The sequence below is a fragment of the Neltuma alba genome, unplaced genomic scaffold (genome assembly GCF_004799145.2).
Source record: "Neltuma alba isolate B1F8T4 unplaced genomic scaffold, ASM479914v2 tig00011067_pilon, whole genome shotgun sequence".
Lineage (NCBI taxonomy): Eukaryota > Viridiplantae > Streptophyta > Magnoliopsida > Fabales > Fabaceae > Neltuma > Neltuma alba.
The window spans coordinates 110,664-123,590 of NW_021635810.1; the positions used below are offsets into that span (position 1 = coordinate 110,664).

At 31.1% G+C, this 12,927-nt stretch overlaps 1 pseudogene; it reads left to right on the forward strand.

Moving 5' to 3' along the window:
• The first annotated feature begins 474 nt into the window (after positions 1 to 474).
• On the forward strand, positions 475 to 9,559 carry LOC114761038 (uncharacterized; annotated as a pseudogene).
• Positions 9,560 to 12,927: the final 3,368 nt, after the last annotated feature.

Here is a 12,927-nt window from a genome sequence, read left to right on the forward strand (position 1 = left end):
TTAAAACCGTTTCTTTCGCTGGGGAAGAGTCAGCAGTGACCAGGAAAGGGAGAGGCGCTGGCATTCATCTCGTGTTCATTACTTCGACCTTTCTGTTATGTTTAAAAATTATGCTTTTTCTGTTTTGTTTCATTATCCTCTCCCTCCATTTTCTTTTTTCCCCATTGTATATACCCCATTCTGACTTTCGTCTCTCTTCACTTCTATCTCTCCTCTCCCCTTCTCTTCAATTTCATCTTGCATTTCTATTAGGTGCATTTTTTCTCTCTTTATTTCTCTCTTTTTTCTTGAACAAAAACATATTTGATATTGGTATTAAGAAGGTTAATTTTAATGCAGGATCATATGTATCCAACCGTTAAAACTTTGAACAGGCCTGCGCCTTCTTCAGGTAATTCCTCTCTTGCTTTGTTATTCATTACTTTCTTCAAAATTTTCATTTCAGCAGCCTTATCTATTTTTTATGGAGCACTCATGACTGTTCATTTCTACCTCAAACAAAAAGAAGAAAAAAAATGAGCCACTGATCAGTGTGATGAAATGTGTATGTTGTTTTTAGGCCCATTTGTTCTTCCATTCACTTTTGCTGTATGCTATTCTTATTCTGGTGTTGAGCTCTTTTGCTGTCACTGGTCTTAAAGAATGCACCAACACTATTACCCAATCTCATACCTTACGTGCCCAGTTCTTAACAGGAAACAAGAGGTTATGTCCCGATATCATCTCACACCAACGGATGACTCTTTCCGGCAAACTTTGCTGCCCAGAAAGTTAGTGAATGAAGAAAAAGAACAACAGGATTAGGCAACGATGTACAGAAATATTAAGAATAAGTGTATGTTGAACTCGCCTCAAGGTCTTCTTAGAGAGGTTTCGCTGCATGATGTGAGATTGCTTCCGGGCTCAATCCATGCTCAGACACAACTTACAAATTTGGAGTATATGTTACTATTAGATGTTGACAGTGTACTCTGGAACTTCAAGAAAATGGCTGGTTTGCCCACTCCTGGCAAGCCTTATGAAGGTTGGGAAAGCCCCAATTTGGACCTTCAAGGCCATTTTGTTGATAAGGTTATTAATTTCATTCATCATCTTGACTATCTATTTTGTTATTTCTAGTTCATGTCTTCATAATACAATGTCTCTGACCACATTTGAACTTTATGGGTCATCTAAATGTGAGCTATAATTGGATTCTATTCGGTTGAAGGAGAGATATATGAGTGAAAAAGACCACGAAAAAATATCAAGATTTTGTGTCAAAATGTGATGTCAAATTTATCTATATATTTCTTACCAAAATCCAATGCAATAGAATGACTTGGAGGATGTATCACAAACCAATTATGTCTCACTTTGTCAAGCTTTTAATGTTACACCATCCAGCAAAAAGCCACAAGTTTTAGCATTTGTAGTTACTTTACATAATCAATATATAATTGATTGATTTCCTACATTGTGAAGGGCACTAATTGAGTGCATCGGCTCATATGTGGGCTAGCACACATAATGATACTTTGAAGGAGAAAATGTCAGCTCTTGTTGCTGGTCTTTCAGCCTGTCAACAGAAACTTGGGACAGGATATCTTTCTGCATTTCCATTTGAATTTTTTGATCGCTTGAAGCACTTTAATTCATGCGGGCTCCTTATGTTGGATTTAAGTGTTTTGATGATAACAAATTAAGTTTCTAAGTATATCTGAATATCTGTTATATTAATCGATTAAATGTTCGATCACTAGTTAATCAAACATGTGCCAGATAATTGTCAAAGATTTTTGTGTTCATTTACTGTTATGATCAATCAATCATGTGATAAATAATTTACTCTGTTCAATAACTTGTTAGAAAAATGGGTTGATCGATCAACTAACCGATCTTTAGTATAACTATTGAATATAAGATGGTTCAGGAAATAATCAATTACTTAATCGATTATTGGTTGATCGATAAGTTTTCAGGAAAAAGGCTTAAGTTTCACACCTATAACAAAGGTTTATCGATCACTTGATCGATCAAGAGGTAATTGATAGTGACTCAAATAATTGGTAAGGTTCCTTGTCTTACTCACTATCTTAAATAGTTTATAAATTATCGAACACCTTATCGATCATTGTTTTATCAATAACTTGTTCAATCAAAGCTTTATTCTGTTATTTTATAAATCAAGCTTCTTACAATCATTAATCGATCACTTAATCGATTGTTTATTAATTGATCATTTAAACAATCATCAACTTATCTTTGTGCATAATTGTCTAAGTCTTTTTGAACTATTTTTTCGATAACTTGTTCGATCAAACCTTTATCAATCAAGTGTCAAATCATTATGTTTAAAAGATATTTTCACAGTAACTCAAAATTATCAATGAGATGTTTGATCAAACGATTATCGATCATCTGTTCGATCAATGCATCAATTCATCACTCAAACAGCTTTTCACGGTGATTTTTCATAAAGCATATTTTCATTTTATCTTTAAACTTTTCTTAGCCTTCTTTGATCATATTATTTTTCTTTTTAAAGATACGAAGGCATACAAATTTGAACTTAACTAACCCTTTAGGATACTACTCAAACTGGCTAAGCATTAGAGAAGATTACTGCCCTGAAGTTGTTAGGAGATTTTACTACAACATGGAATCAATAAAAGAATATGATGAATAGGATAATTTGGTAAAGAATTTTCTGACCACTAAACTTAAAGGCAGAACCATTACTCTTACCTTGCAAAGATAAATAAGCTCTTGGGAACTCAAGAACATGTCAAAGGACCTGACATGAATGATATAAAGGTTTATAAGATTCTGATGCAGAGTGATGCTTATCTTGGATAATTGAGTTTCCCTCCAAAGCAAATATGTGATTGTTATATACTCCAGGAGCATAGTAAACAAGTTTGGGAGCTTCTCTAATCTGAATCAAGATGATTACATCTTACTGGCAAGAATTATCAGTGGAGAGAAGATTAATATTGGGGCTTTAATTTACAGTAAAATATATAATTTCACCCTCCACAAGTCTAAGTCCACCCCCATTCCCTATCCTCAACTGGCCTCATACTTCCTCTAGGTGCGTAACGTTACATACTTGGAGCCTGAGGAAGTCAAAAAAAAAATTCTCATCTTTAGAATCAATCAGTTGAACAAAATGCAGATTCCAATACCCTTTGACCATCACAGAAACTGGCAACCAAAGGGAAAAGGAAACAGCTAGTAGCTAGTGCATCAAGAGGTCAAGATGAAGCTTAATCCTCTACAAAGCCCTCTTAAACCTCTGGCCATTCATTTTATGTAATACCATCCGAGAAATATTCCATACTGAGCTGTAAGAGTTTGAGAGAGGGGTGTATGCCACTGCTAAGGAGTATAGAGAGGTGTCTGATAGGAAATTTGAGGGATTGCACACTATCCTGGACCTTTATCGACAAGCTATGGCAGTGTTAGAGAGAGAAGTTTCTTAGAGATTTGATATGGTAGACAAGGAGTTTCATGAACTAAAGAAGATGGTTGCCTCCCTCTCTGCTAGCTTCTCTGGTCCTATCACCTCATTCTCTTATGAGAACCTATTCTCTCATCCACCCTCACCTCCACACACTGAACTTGCACCCTCAGAACCCACACCACTCACCACTGTCTCCACATCTTCTACCTCACTTGCCATTATTCCAGTGCCTCCACCTTAGCCTCAACCACTACCTCCTATCTCTCAAGCTCTCTCTTCTTTTTCACAGCTTCCTCCTCTTCCTATCCCCTTTACCTTACCTTCCTTTTTCTCTCCTTCCACTTCTTCCCTTGATGCTGACAAAAAGGGGAAGAAGAATTCTGATTTAGACTAGATTTGTGTATTTCTGTTTTTAATTTTGTTGTTTCGTTTTCAAATCCTGTATTCTGATGTTATCGGATTCTGGTGTATTATTTACATTAATTTCAATTTACATGAATTTCAGTTTATTAGTCTCTGCAAATTTCCCAGTATACTATTAGTTTATAGCTTTAGAATTATCATATTCTAAATTTACTAGCTATTCTACAAATTATTCTGATCAAATTGCTTACATTCTTATTCCTCAAGTGTTAAATATTTTTCTATGTTTTGTCATCATCAAAAAGGGGAGAATGTTGGATTTAAGTATTTTGATGATACCAAATTAAGTTTCTAAGCATATCTAAATATCTGTTAGATTAATCGATCAAATGTTCGATCACTAGTTAATCAAACATGTTCCTAATAATTGTCAAAGATTTTTGTGTTCATTTACTATTATGATTAATCGATCACGTAATAGATAATTTACTCTGCTCAATAACTTGTTAGAAAATGGGTTGATGGATCAACTAATCGATCTTTAGTATAACTGCTGAATATAAGATGTTTCAGGAGATAATCGATTATTGGTTTATCGATAAGTTGTCAGGAAAAAGGCTTATCTTCATCACCTATAACAGAAGGTTTATCGATCACCTGATTGATCAAGAGATAATCGATAATGACTTAGATAATTAGTAAGGTTTCTTGTCTTACTCACTGTCTTAAATAGTTTATAAATTATCGAACACTTTATTGATATTGTTTTATCAATAAATTGTTTGATCAAAGCTTTCTTCTATTATTTTATAAATCAAGTTTTTTACAATCATTAATCGATCACTTAATCGATTATCTATTAATCAATCATCAACTTATCTTTGTGTATAACTGTTTAAGTTTTTCTGAACTATTTTTTGATAACTTGTTCGATCAAACATTCATCGATCAAGTGTCAGATCATTATGTTTAAAAGATATTTTCACAATAACTCAGAATTATCAATGAGATGTTTGATCAAACGATTATCGATTAACTGTTCGATCAATGCATCAATTCATCACTCAAACAGCTCTTCACGATGATTTTTCATAAAGCATTATTTTCATTTTATCTTTATGCTTTTCTCAGCCTTCTTTGGTCATATTATTTTTCTTTTTAAAGACACAAAGGCATACAAATTTGGAAGAAATAAACACATGCACAGAATTCAAAAGTACTTCACTTACAAAGATCACCTTGTTTATATTTCACCATTTATCGATCACTTGTTCTATCATTGTATGATCTATAATGAACTCGATAAATGCATACATCTGTTAAATCTAGCTCTTTGTAATTAATCAATAATGTGATCGATCAAAGGGTTATCGATCAAGACATCGATCAAAGATTTCTATAGATTACAAAGCACAACAGATAAATTATAGGCTTAAACCTACTGTGTAGAAGCATTTATTACGAACAACTGTTGTAACTGCCGAACACACGCAAGCGATCTTCCAACAGCTAAAAGCTCTTCAGTCTAATGGATAACTAAAAACTTCTAACTATAAAAGCATGAAGAGCATTGAATGAAGTATTGAATTCACGAGCTACCATCTGTTGAAATTTCCTGTTGCATTCAATACTCTATTTTCTATACTGAACTTAAGTGTTTAGAATATATACTCTATGAGAGATTCTGAAATTTCTTTTACTCAAATTTGTGAATTACTCAAGAGTGTGGACTCTTGGAGGTTGTAACCTTTATGGGTAGTAAGGGAGAGTGATTGAGAGAGACTCAATTACTATACTGAGGCACCAAGAGCCCATTGAATCTTGGAGAGTTAGTACAAAACTCAGAGGTGTTTTGAGGATTGGACGTAGATCAAGTGGTTGAGACCAAACCAGTATAATCTCCTGCGTCATTGCTCATCTGTTCATCCTTGGTGAAATCCTTCTTTACTTATCTTAGTTGTTATATTCATTTATTGATTTTATTAAGTCAAACTTTTATATATCACCCAATTCACCCCCCTCTTAAATGAAACTGCCACTAACACCCTATTACACCATTCATAAGGTAGATTAATTGTGAGCTTGTTTTTGATGATATAACTACATGTGATTAGGTGAATATTTTGTGGGATTGAACCAAACGGGTCAATTTTGACAAATCATGGTTGGCTTGTTAGATCAACATACTTTATCCGGAGACCCTCAAGCTCTAAAAATGGTAACTTGGATAGTTGAGTACTTTCACAATTATGTGTAGAATGTGATTAAGAAGTACACAATAAATAGACATTACCAATTATTGAGTGCGGAAATTAGAGGAATGAATGATATCCTTTACAATTTATATAGCATAACAGTAGGATAACTTGCCTAGTAGCCTTATTAAGTTTCTTGTATTATGGTTTTCACTTATATACTTGTTGATATAACTTACTGGGTCATCTGGGTATGGCCATGCCATGGGTTGATTTTCCCACCACAAGATGTTCTCCAGTTCTTTTGTGAAGCATTGTATGTGGGTTAAACCTAATGAATCTCAACTAAAGAAAACCCCTAGATATAAATATAAGTGCCACAACTTACAAAAATTCAAAACTATAACTTGTAATACCCAATCCTTGCTCTTACATTAAAATCTAAAATTGTACATGTCTTGTAAACCTATACAAAGAGACCCAAGACATCCATTGCTAGTTCAACTTTTTGACAAGCCATGCTTTTTAGGGTTGCTTGCTGTGAATCAATGATTAATAGATTTAGTTAGTTTTATGCAGATTTAAACTATACTTATGAACATAAGTTGTTGTAATTATACTATTGCTAGTCTATTTTAGGACCCAAACACCCAATACCCAAATTAATTTTACTTACAATGCCCAAGAGTTATAAAATTATCATTTTCATCTCATGTAGGCTAATGATATTTTAGACTTGCATGCTAATGCACATATACCAATTGTTATTGGATCTCAAATGCGGTATCAGGTCACTGGTGAACCACTTTATAAGGTAAGCTTTTATTTATATATTTTATCATGTTTATATTATATCATTAAATTTAAAAAGAGCAGTGTGAAAAACCTTATGGCCAAACTTGAAGATAACAAATATTTAGAATCCATTAATTAGTTTCTAACTAGTCCTATTCATGCTTTATGCTATGGTAGGAGATTGGAACATTTTTTATGGACCTGATTAACTCTTCTCATAGCTATGCAACTAGAGGGACATCAGTTACAGAGTGGTGGTAATATGGCATAATTAATTGAATTGTCTTATTTTTGTCATGCGAATTTCATTCAAATGATTCATTGAATACACACATATATTTATTGTAGCAATTGTTCTATTGCTTAGGAATTACTCACTCAAGTATATTTGTAGGCGTGATCTAAAGAGAATAGTAGATAATATCCTTAAAATAGTAGAAACTGAAGAATCATGCACAAACATATAACATGTTGAAGGTATCTCCAACTATCTATACTTTTAATAGCTTTAGATTATATTGAAAGCTTCGAGGAATGAAGTATATCCAAAGAAAAAATTTAATTAGCTTATGTTATATTATCTAAGTTAATAATGTACATAACTCGAGCTAATAATTTCGTAGGTTTTAAGACACCTATTTAAATTAGGGGTGAGCAAAATTGAACTGTAACCGAGAACCGAACTGAACCAAATTCAATTTCAATTTCTTAGTTCATCTATTTCAGTTTTTGGTTACATATTCAATTTTTATTTTTTGAACAATTGGTTAGTAGAAAAAAAAATTTTGGTTATAACTGAAAAACCAAAATAAATATATTATATATTTATATTTAATAAATATTATCATAATAAATATATATGTGGGTTTATGTGAACTCTTTAAATATATTTATATTCAATAAATATAGTTATAATAAATATTATTATAATAAATCATATTGAATGATGAAGTATTTATTAATTAATAGTTATAATTGCGTTTTATTATTATTTTTAATTTAAAATCACTTTTCATATTTATATATTTCGGTTAATTCAGTTTCGCTTAGGTCAATTAATCGGTTTTGGTTCAGTGTTTAAAATTTGCTCTATTCGGTTATTCGATTAATTCGATTATCATCGATAACCGAACTGAAAAATCGAATACTCATCCCTAATTTAGATGGACCAAGTAGGTGACATATATAGATTATTATGAGCATGCCTTAACAAATGGTGTACTTAGTATTCAAAGAGGCACAGATCCTGGAGTAATGATTTATATGCTACTACTAGGCCCTGGGGTTTCAAAGGGTAAATCTGATCACGGTTGGGGAACTAAGTTTGACTCTTCTTGGTGTTGTTATGGAACTGGTAATTCAAATATTTTGCCCATCAAATAAGCTCAAATTATATCAAACTACTATATATCATTTCACAACTCTGCATCTCTACTATCTTTTCTTTCTGTGTCATCTTTAGGTATTGAATCATTTTCAAAGTTGGGGGATTCTATATATTTTGAACAAGAAGGGAGCCTAACATTTTATGTAATCTAATACATATCAAGCTCATTTAATTAGAGATCTAGGGGTCTCATGCTTAATCAGACTATGGCTCCTACTTCATGGGATCCTTACTTAAGAGTCAACTACACATTTTCTCCTGCTACGGTACTTATTGCATTGTTCATTAAGTGGTTGAATCCTCAAAAACGAAATGTGCAACATTTTTTAGGGAAATATTTTGTTTGACCTTTAGTATTCACAATGACGTAATTTTTTCCCTATGGTAAAAGACTTTTTTTTTAATATAAATAAAGCTCTTTTATGATTACATGTTATTCATCTTGCAAAACATAGGAGCCTAAAAAAAAAAAAAAGGATTGTTCAATTTAAGCCGGGGGACCACAAAACACAATTATTTCTTGTATATTTGGAGGATAAGAAGTTTTTATGAGTGCATAATACTTCGACTCTATTTTGTGGACATATAGGAAATTTTTTGTCAATCACAAAAAAATGGAGTGCCGCTGATAGGCTCACCCTTCAGTTTCCTCTTAATATTAGAACAGAGGCTATAAAAGGTAGAAATCCATGTGTGCTTTTTCACTTTCGTTGCATATATGGAGAAAAAAGTTTTTATTGTTGACATTGTGTTTTAAAATTGAATTCAATTGATCAGATGACATATCAGAATATACTTCTATTCAAGCAATTATTTATGGTCCTTATCTTCTTATCGGTCATACTACTAGTGATTGGGATATTAAAACTAGATCAAATGCATCTACTGCTAACTGGATTACTACAATCCCTATGACTTACAACAACCAACTAGCGACTTTTACCAAGTCATTTCAGGCACAACTTTTGCTTTAACAAACTCAAATCAATCTTTGACCATGCAAAACTCTCCTGCACCAGGCACAAGATCAGCACCTTATGCATGTTTTAGACTTATTTCAAGTGAACCCAACTCATAGTTTTCAATAATGAGAGATTCTATCGGTAAATCAGTGATGTTGGAACCATATGATTTCTCAAAAAGCTTTTAATATACCAAGGAGCACAAAATGGTCTTGTCAATGGTGGAGTCTCTAGTGTGTTCAATGTGGTGACAAGATTTGATGCTAAAAAAGGAACTATATCCTTAGAATCCAAAAACAATAAAGGTTGCTTTGTGTGTAGTAATGGTTCTAGTGCAAGTGTGAAGCTTGGATGCAAGTCTGGTCCTGATGCTAACTTCAACCAAGCTGCAAGTTTTCTAATAATAGAATGACTAAGTCAGTATGATCCCATCAATTTTGTGGCTAAAGGAGCAAAGAGAAATTTTGTTTTGGAGGCCATTATATTCCTTTAGAGATGAAACTTACACGGTTTACTTCAACATTCAAGCTTGATAGAGATTTTCTTTTCCTCCCTCTTGTATAGTACTTTATTGAAGTTCTTCTTTGTGTCCTAGCGTATTGAAATATCTCAAATGGCAAGAATGATGATGATGCAATGTACAAGAAAAGTAAATGAGTAAATAAGAAAAATAAATGAGTCCTTAGTGTTTAAGAATTTTAAAGACATTTATATATTTGATAACATTTATAGACGCTGTTAATTCTTATGCTTTTACTACCAACTAATCCATCTTAGGGTCATGTCAAGATTTTTGGGGGTCCTAGCCAAAATTTATTGGAGGCCTGATGTATTGTAATTTATTTTTGTGTCATTTTTCTCAATTTTAAGATGCGAAGTTTATCAAATTTAATAATAAAATAATCTTAAGTTTTGACTCTCAATAAATAATATTTGTAATTCATCTAATATTTCTTACAAGACTGTTCATTTTATGGGAGATTTAACATTTTAGTTTTTGAAACTTTTTTAACATTAGTAAACCATAACAAATATTGTTAATTATAATTTATAAGTAATGTAAATATATAAAAATAGAATTTTTTTTCCTGCGTAGTTTAATACTTTCAAAGTCTTAATTTTTTGATGTTGATATTTCTCTTAATATCCTTAATTACAAATATAAGTTTTTTTTGGGCCAACAGTTATAAAGATAAGTTCAAACCACTAATTTATCTTTATCCAAAATTTCACATATTTGTTATTGAAATCAGAATAAATTAATATTCTGAAAATAATATAGAATAAATCCACTCATTTGATAGTTCTCTTCTTATTTTTTTATGTATTTACTAGAGTAAATACTATAATAAATACATGTGGGGCCGACATTTATGTGGGGGCCTTAGCCAGTTGGCTCAATTCCCTAAATACGCGTTGCCTTGATACACCTCCACATGTTTATGTGGGTTAATAATATTATTAATATTAAATAACAGTATTCACATCTTAAAAAAAATGATTATGTTGTATCAAATGATGACATCAATTTTGTGGTTAACGAGGCAAAGAGAAATTTTGTTTTGAAGCCATTATATTTTTTTAGATAGAAAACTTATACGATTTAATTCAACATTCAAGTTTGATAGAGGTTTTCTTTTCCTTCCTCTTACATGATACTTCATTGATGTTCTTCTTTGTGTCCAAACTTACTGAAATATCAAATGGGAAGAATGATGATGATGCAATGTATAGGAAAAGTAACTGTGTGGATTAACAAAAATGAGTCCTTATTGTTTAAGAATTTTAAATACATCTATATATTTGATAACATTTGTATATGTAGTTAATTCTTATTCTTTTATTACCAACTAATTCATCTTGAGGACGTGTTAAGATTTTTCTGAGCCCTCGGCAAAATTTATTGGTGGCCTAGTGTATCATGCTTCTTCCGATTCTTATTATAAACTAATTTACGAATAATGAATAATTATTTAAAATTAGTTAAACGCAATAAATTAGTTAAAAATATATTTTTGTTCTAAATATGCCCTTGTTAAAAATGAGAAAAGAATGATAAAAAGAGAATGTGTGAGGAGTGTAATAAAAAAGAGTGTGACAAAAGCAGAAAGATTAAATAATTAAGGAAAAAACTAAGCAATAAATAAATTAAATATTAAGACAAACTTAAATTAAAACTTATAAAATAGATTATTCCTCTTCTTAAATTTGAAATTTATAAATAAGACCGGAGGTGTGAAATCATTTTTCTAACTTTTATGATTCAATATTCATCAAATTCATATTAAAAAAGTCTTAAGTTTTGGCTCTCAATTAATAATAATGTTAATTAATCTAATTTTATCTTATAACATTGGTAATTTTGGATGGGATTTAAGTAATTTCAATTTTTGAAAAATTTTATAATTGATAAGTAATGCAAATATCTAAAACATATTTAAAATTTTTACAATATATTTTAATACTTTTAAATTTTTTATTTTGATATTTCTCCTAAAATTTTTAATACGAAAAATAAATTAAGATCATTAATTTCATCCTTATCCAAAATTTCACATTTGAGGGATTCAAATAAAAAATAAAAAACGAGTTATAGATTCGAATAAAAAATAAACAATGATTTATATTCTTAAAATAATAGAGGTATAGAATAAATCTATTAATTTTCTCTTTACTCTTCTTATTTTTTATATATTTATTAGGATAAATAATATAAAAATAGGGAGAATTAAAATGAAATCCCAAGAAGGAAAATAATGACAAAATAAGTCTTAGAAGTTGTTATCTCCTATTATGCAACTTATTTTGTTAGTATGGGCTGTTTAGATTGTTATTGAGACTTTTTAGTTTTTTTTTTTTTTGAGATCTCATTATTATTCTCCTATAAAAATAATTACTATTTGCATACATCCATGTGGGGCCTATATGTAGTAGGGGCTTAGGCAATTGGGTCAATTACCTTAAAGGCCCATGACCTTGCGGTCAAAAACGGTACTCACATTTGTACCCAAAAAACAAAAAAAGTACTCCCGTCTTTGAAAAATGATTATGTGTTGTACCAAATGAACAAGTTAACCTTTTCTGAATGATTAGTCATGTAAATATTTGGGCAGAACTTGCCGGAATTGCACTTGAATTTTGATCTTATCCCAACAAACAAAACCTAGGCCCCCTTATTCACGTGATTTATTTGTTGTAGTTTTTATAATCGGAGCAAAAATTGCATAGGAGCTATTCAAGTGTACCCGAGCACCTGTTAATCGTTTGACTAGAAAGATTATTTGCAAAAACAAATACATTTTAATCTTAAATATAAAATCCTAATTTTGTCTCCTACATTTATCTTTTTTTTAAAAAAAAAAACTCTTATAGCAATGATAGTTCTAACAAACACAAACACATTTAATTAATAAGGATATTTTAAGAAAAAAATAACACTTACTTGTTATAGATAACTAAACTAACTTGAATTAGTCAACAAACTCTTATATAGTTCATATATTAAGAACTAAAGGCACTATATTACAAAAATTTCACATCCAAGTGATTGACAATAATGCACTTCCGAGTGGAGGAACACGGATTTTTAAAATGTCGCTAGTCAAGGCAAATTCTTATGAGTGTGAGCTCGGAATCTACCTTTGAAAATCAGTTATTCAGACAAAGGAACGAGGTTTTTATATCAAAATAGACAACCTGATATCGCTGGGGGCAAAAATTTAGCAAATTTTATAATACTAAGTCTATCTGCAACGAAGGGGAAACAACAATAAACTAATG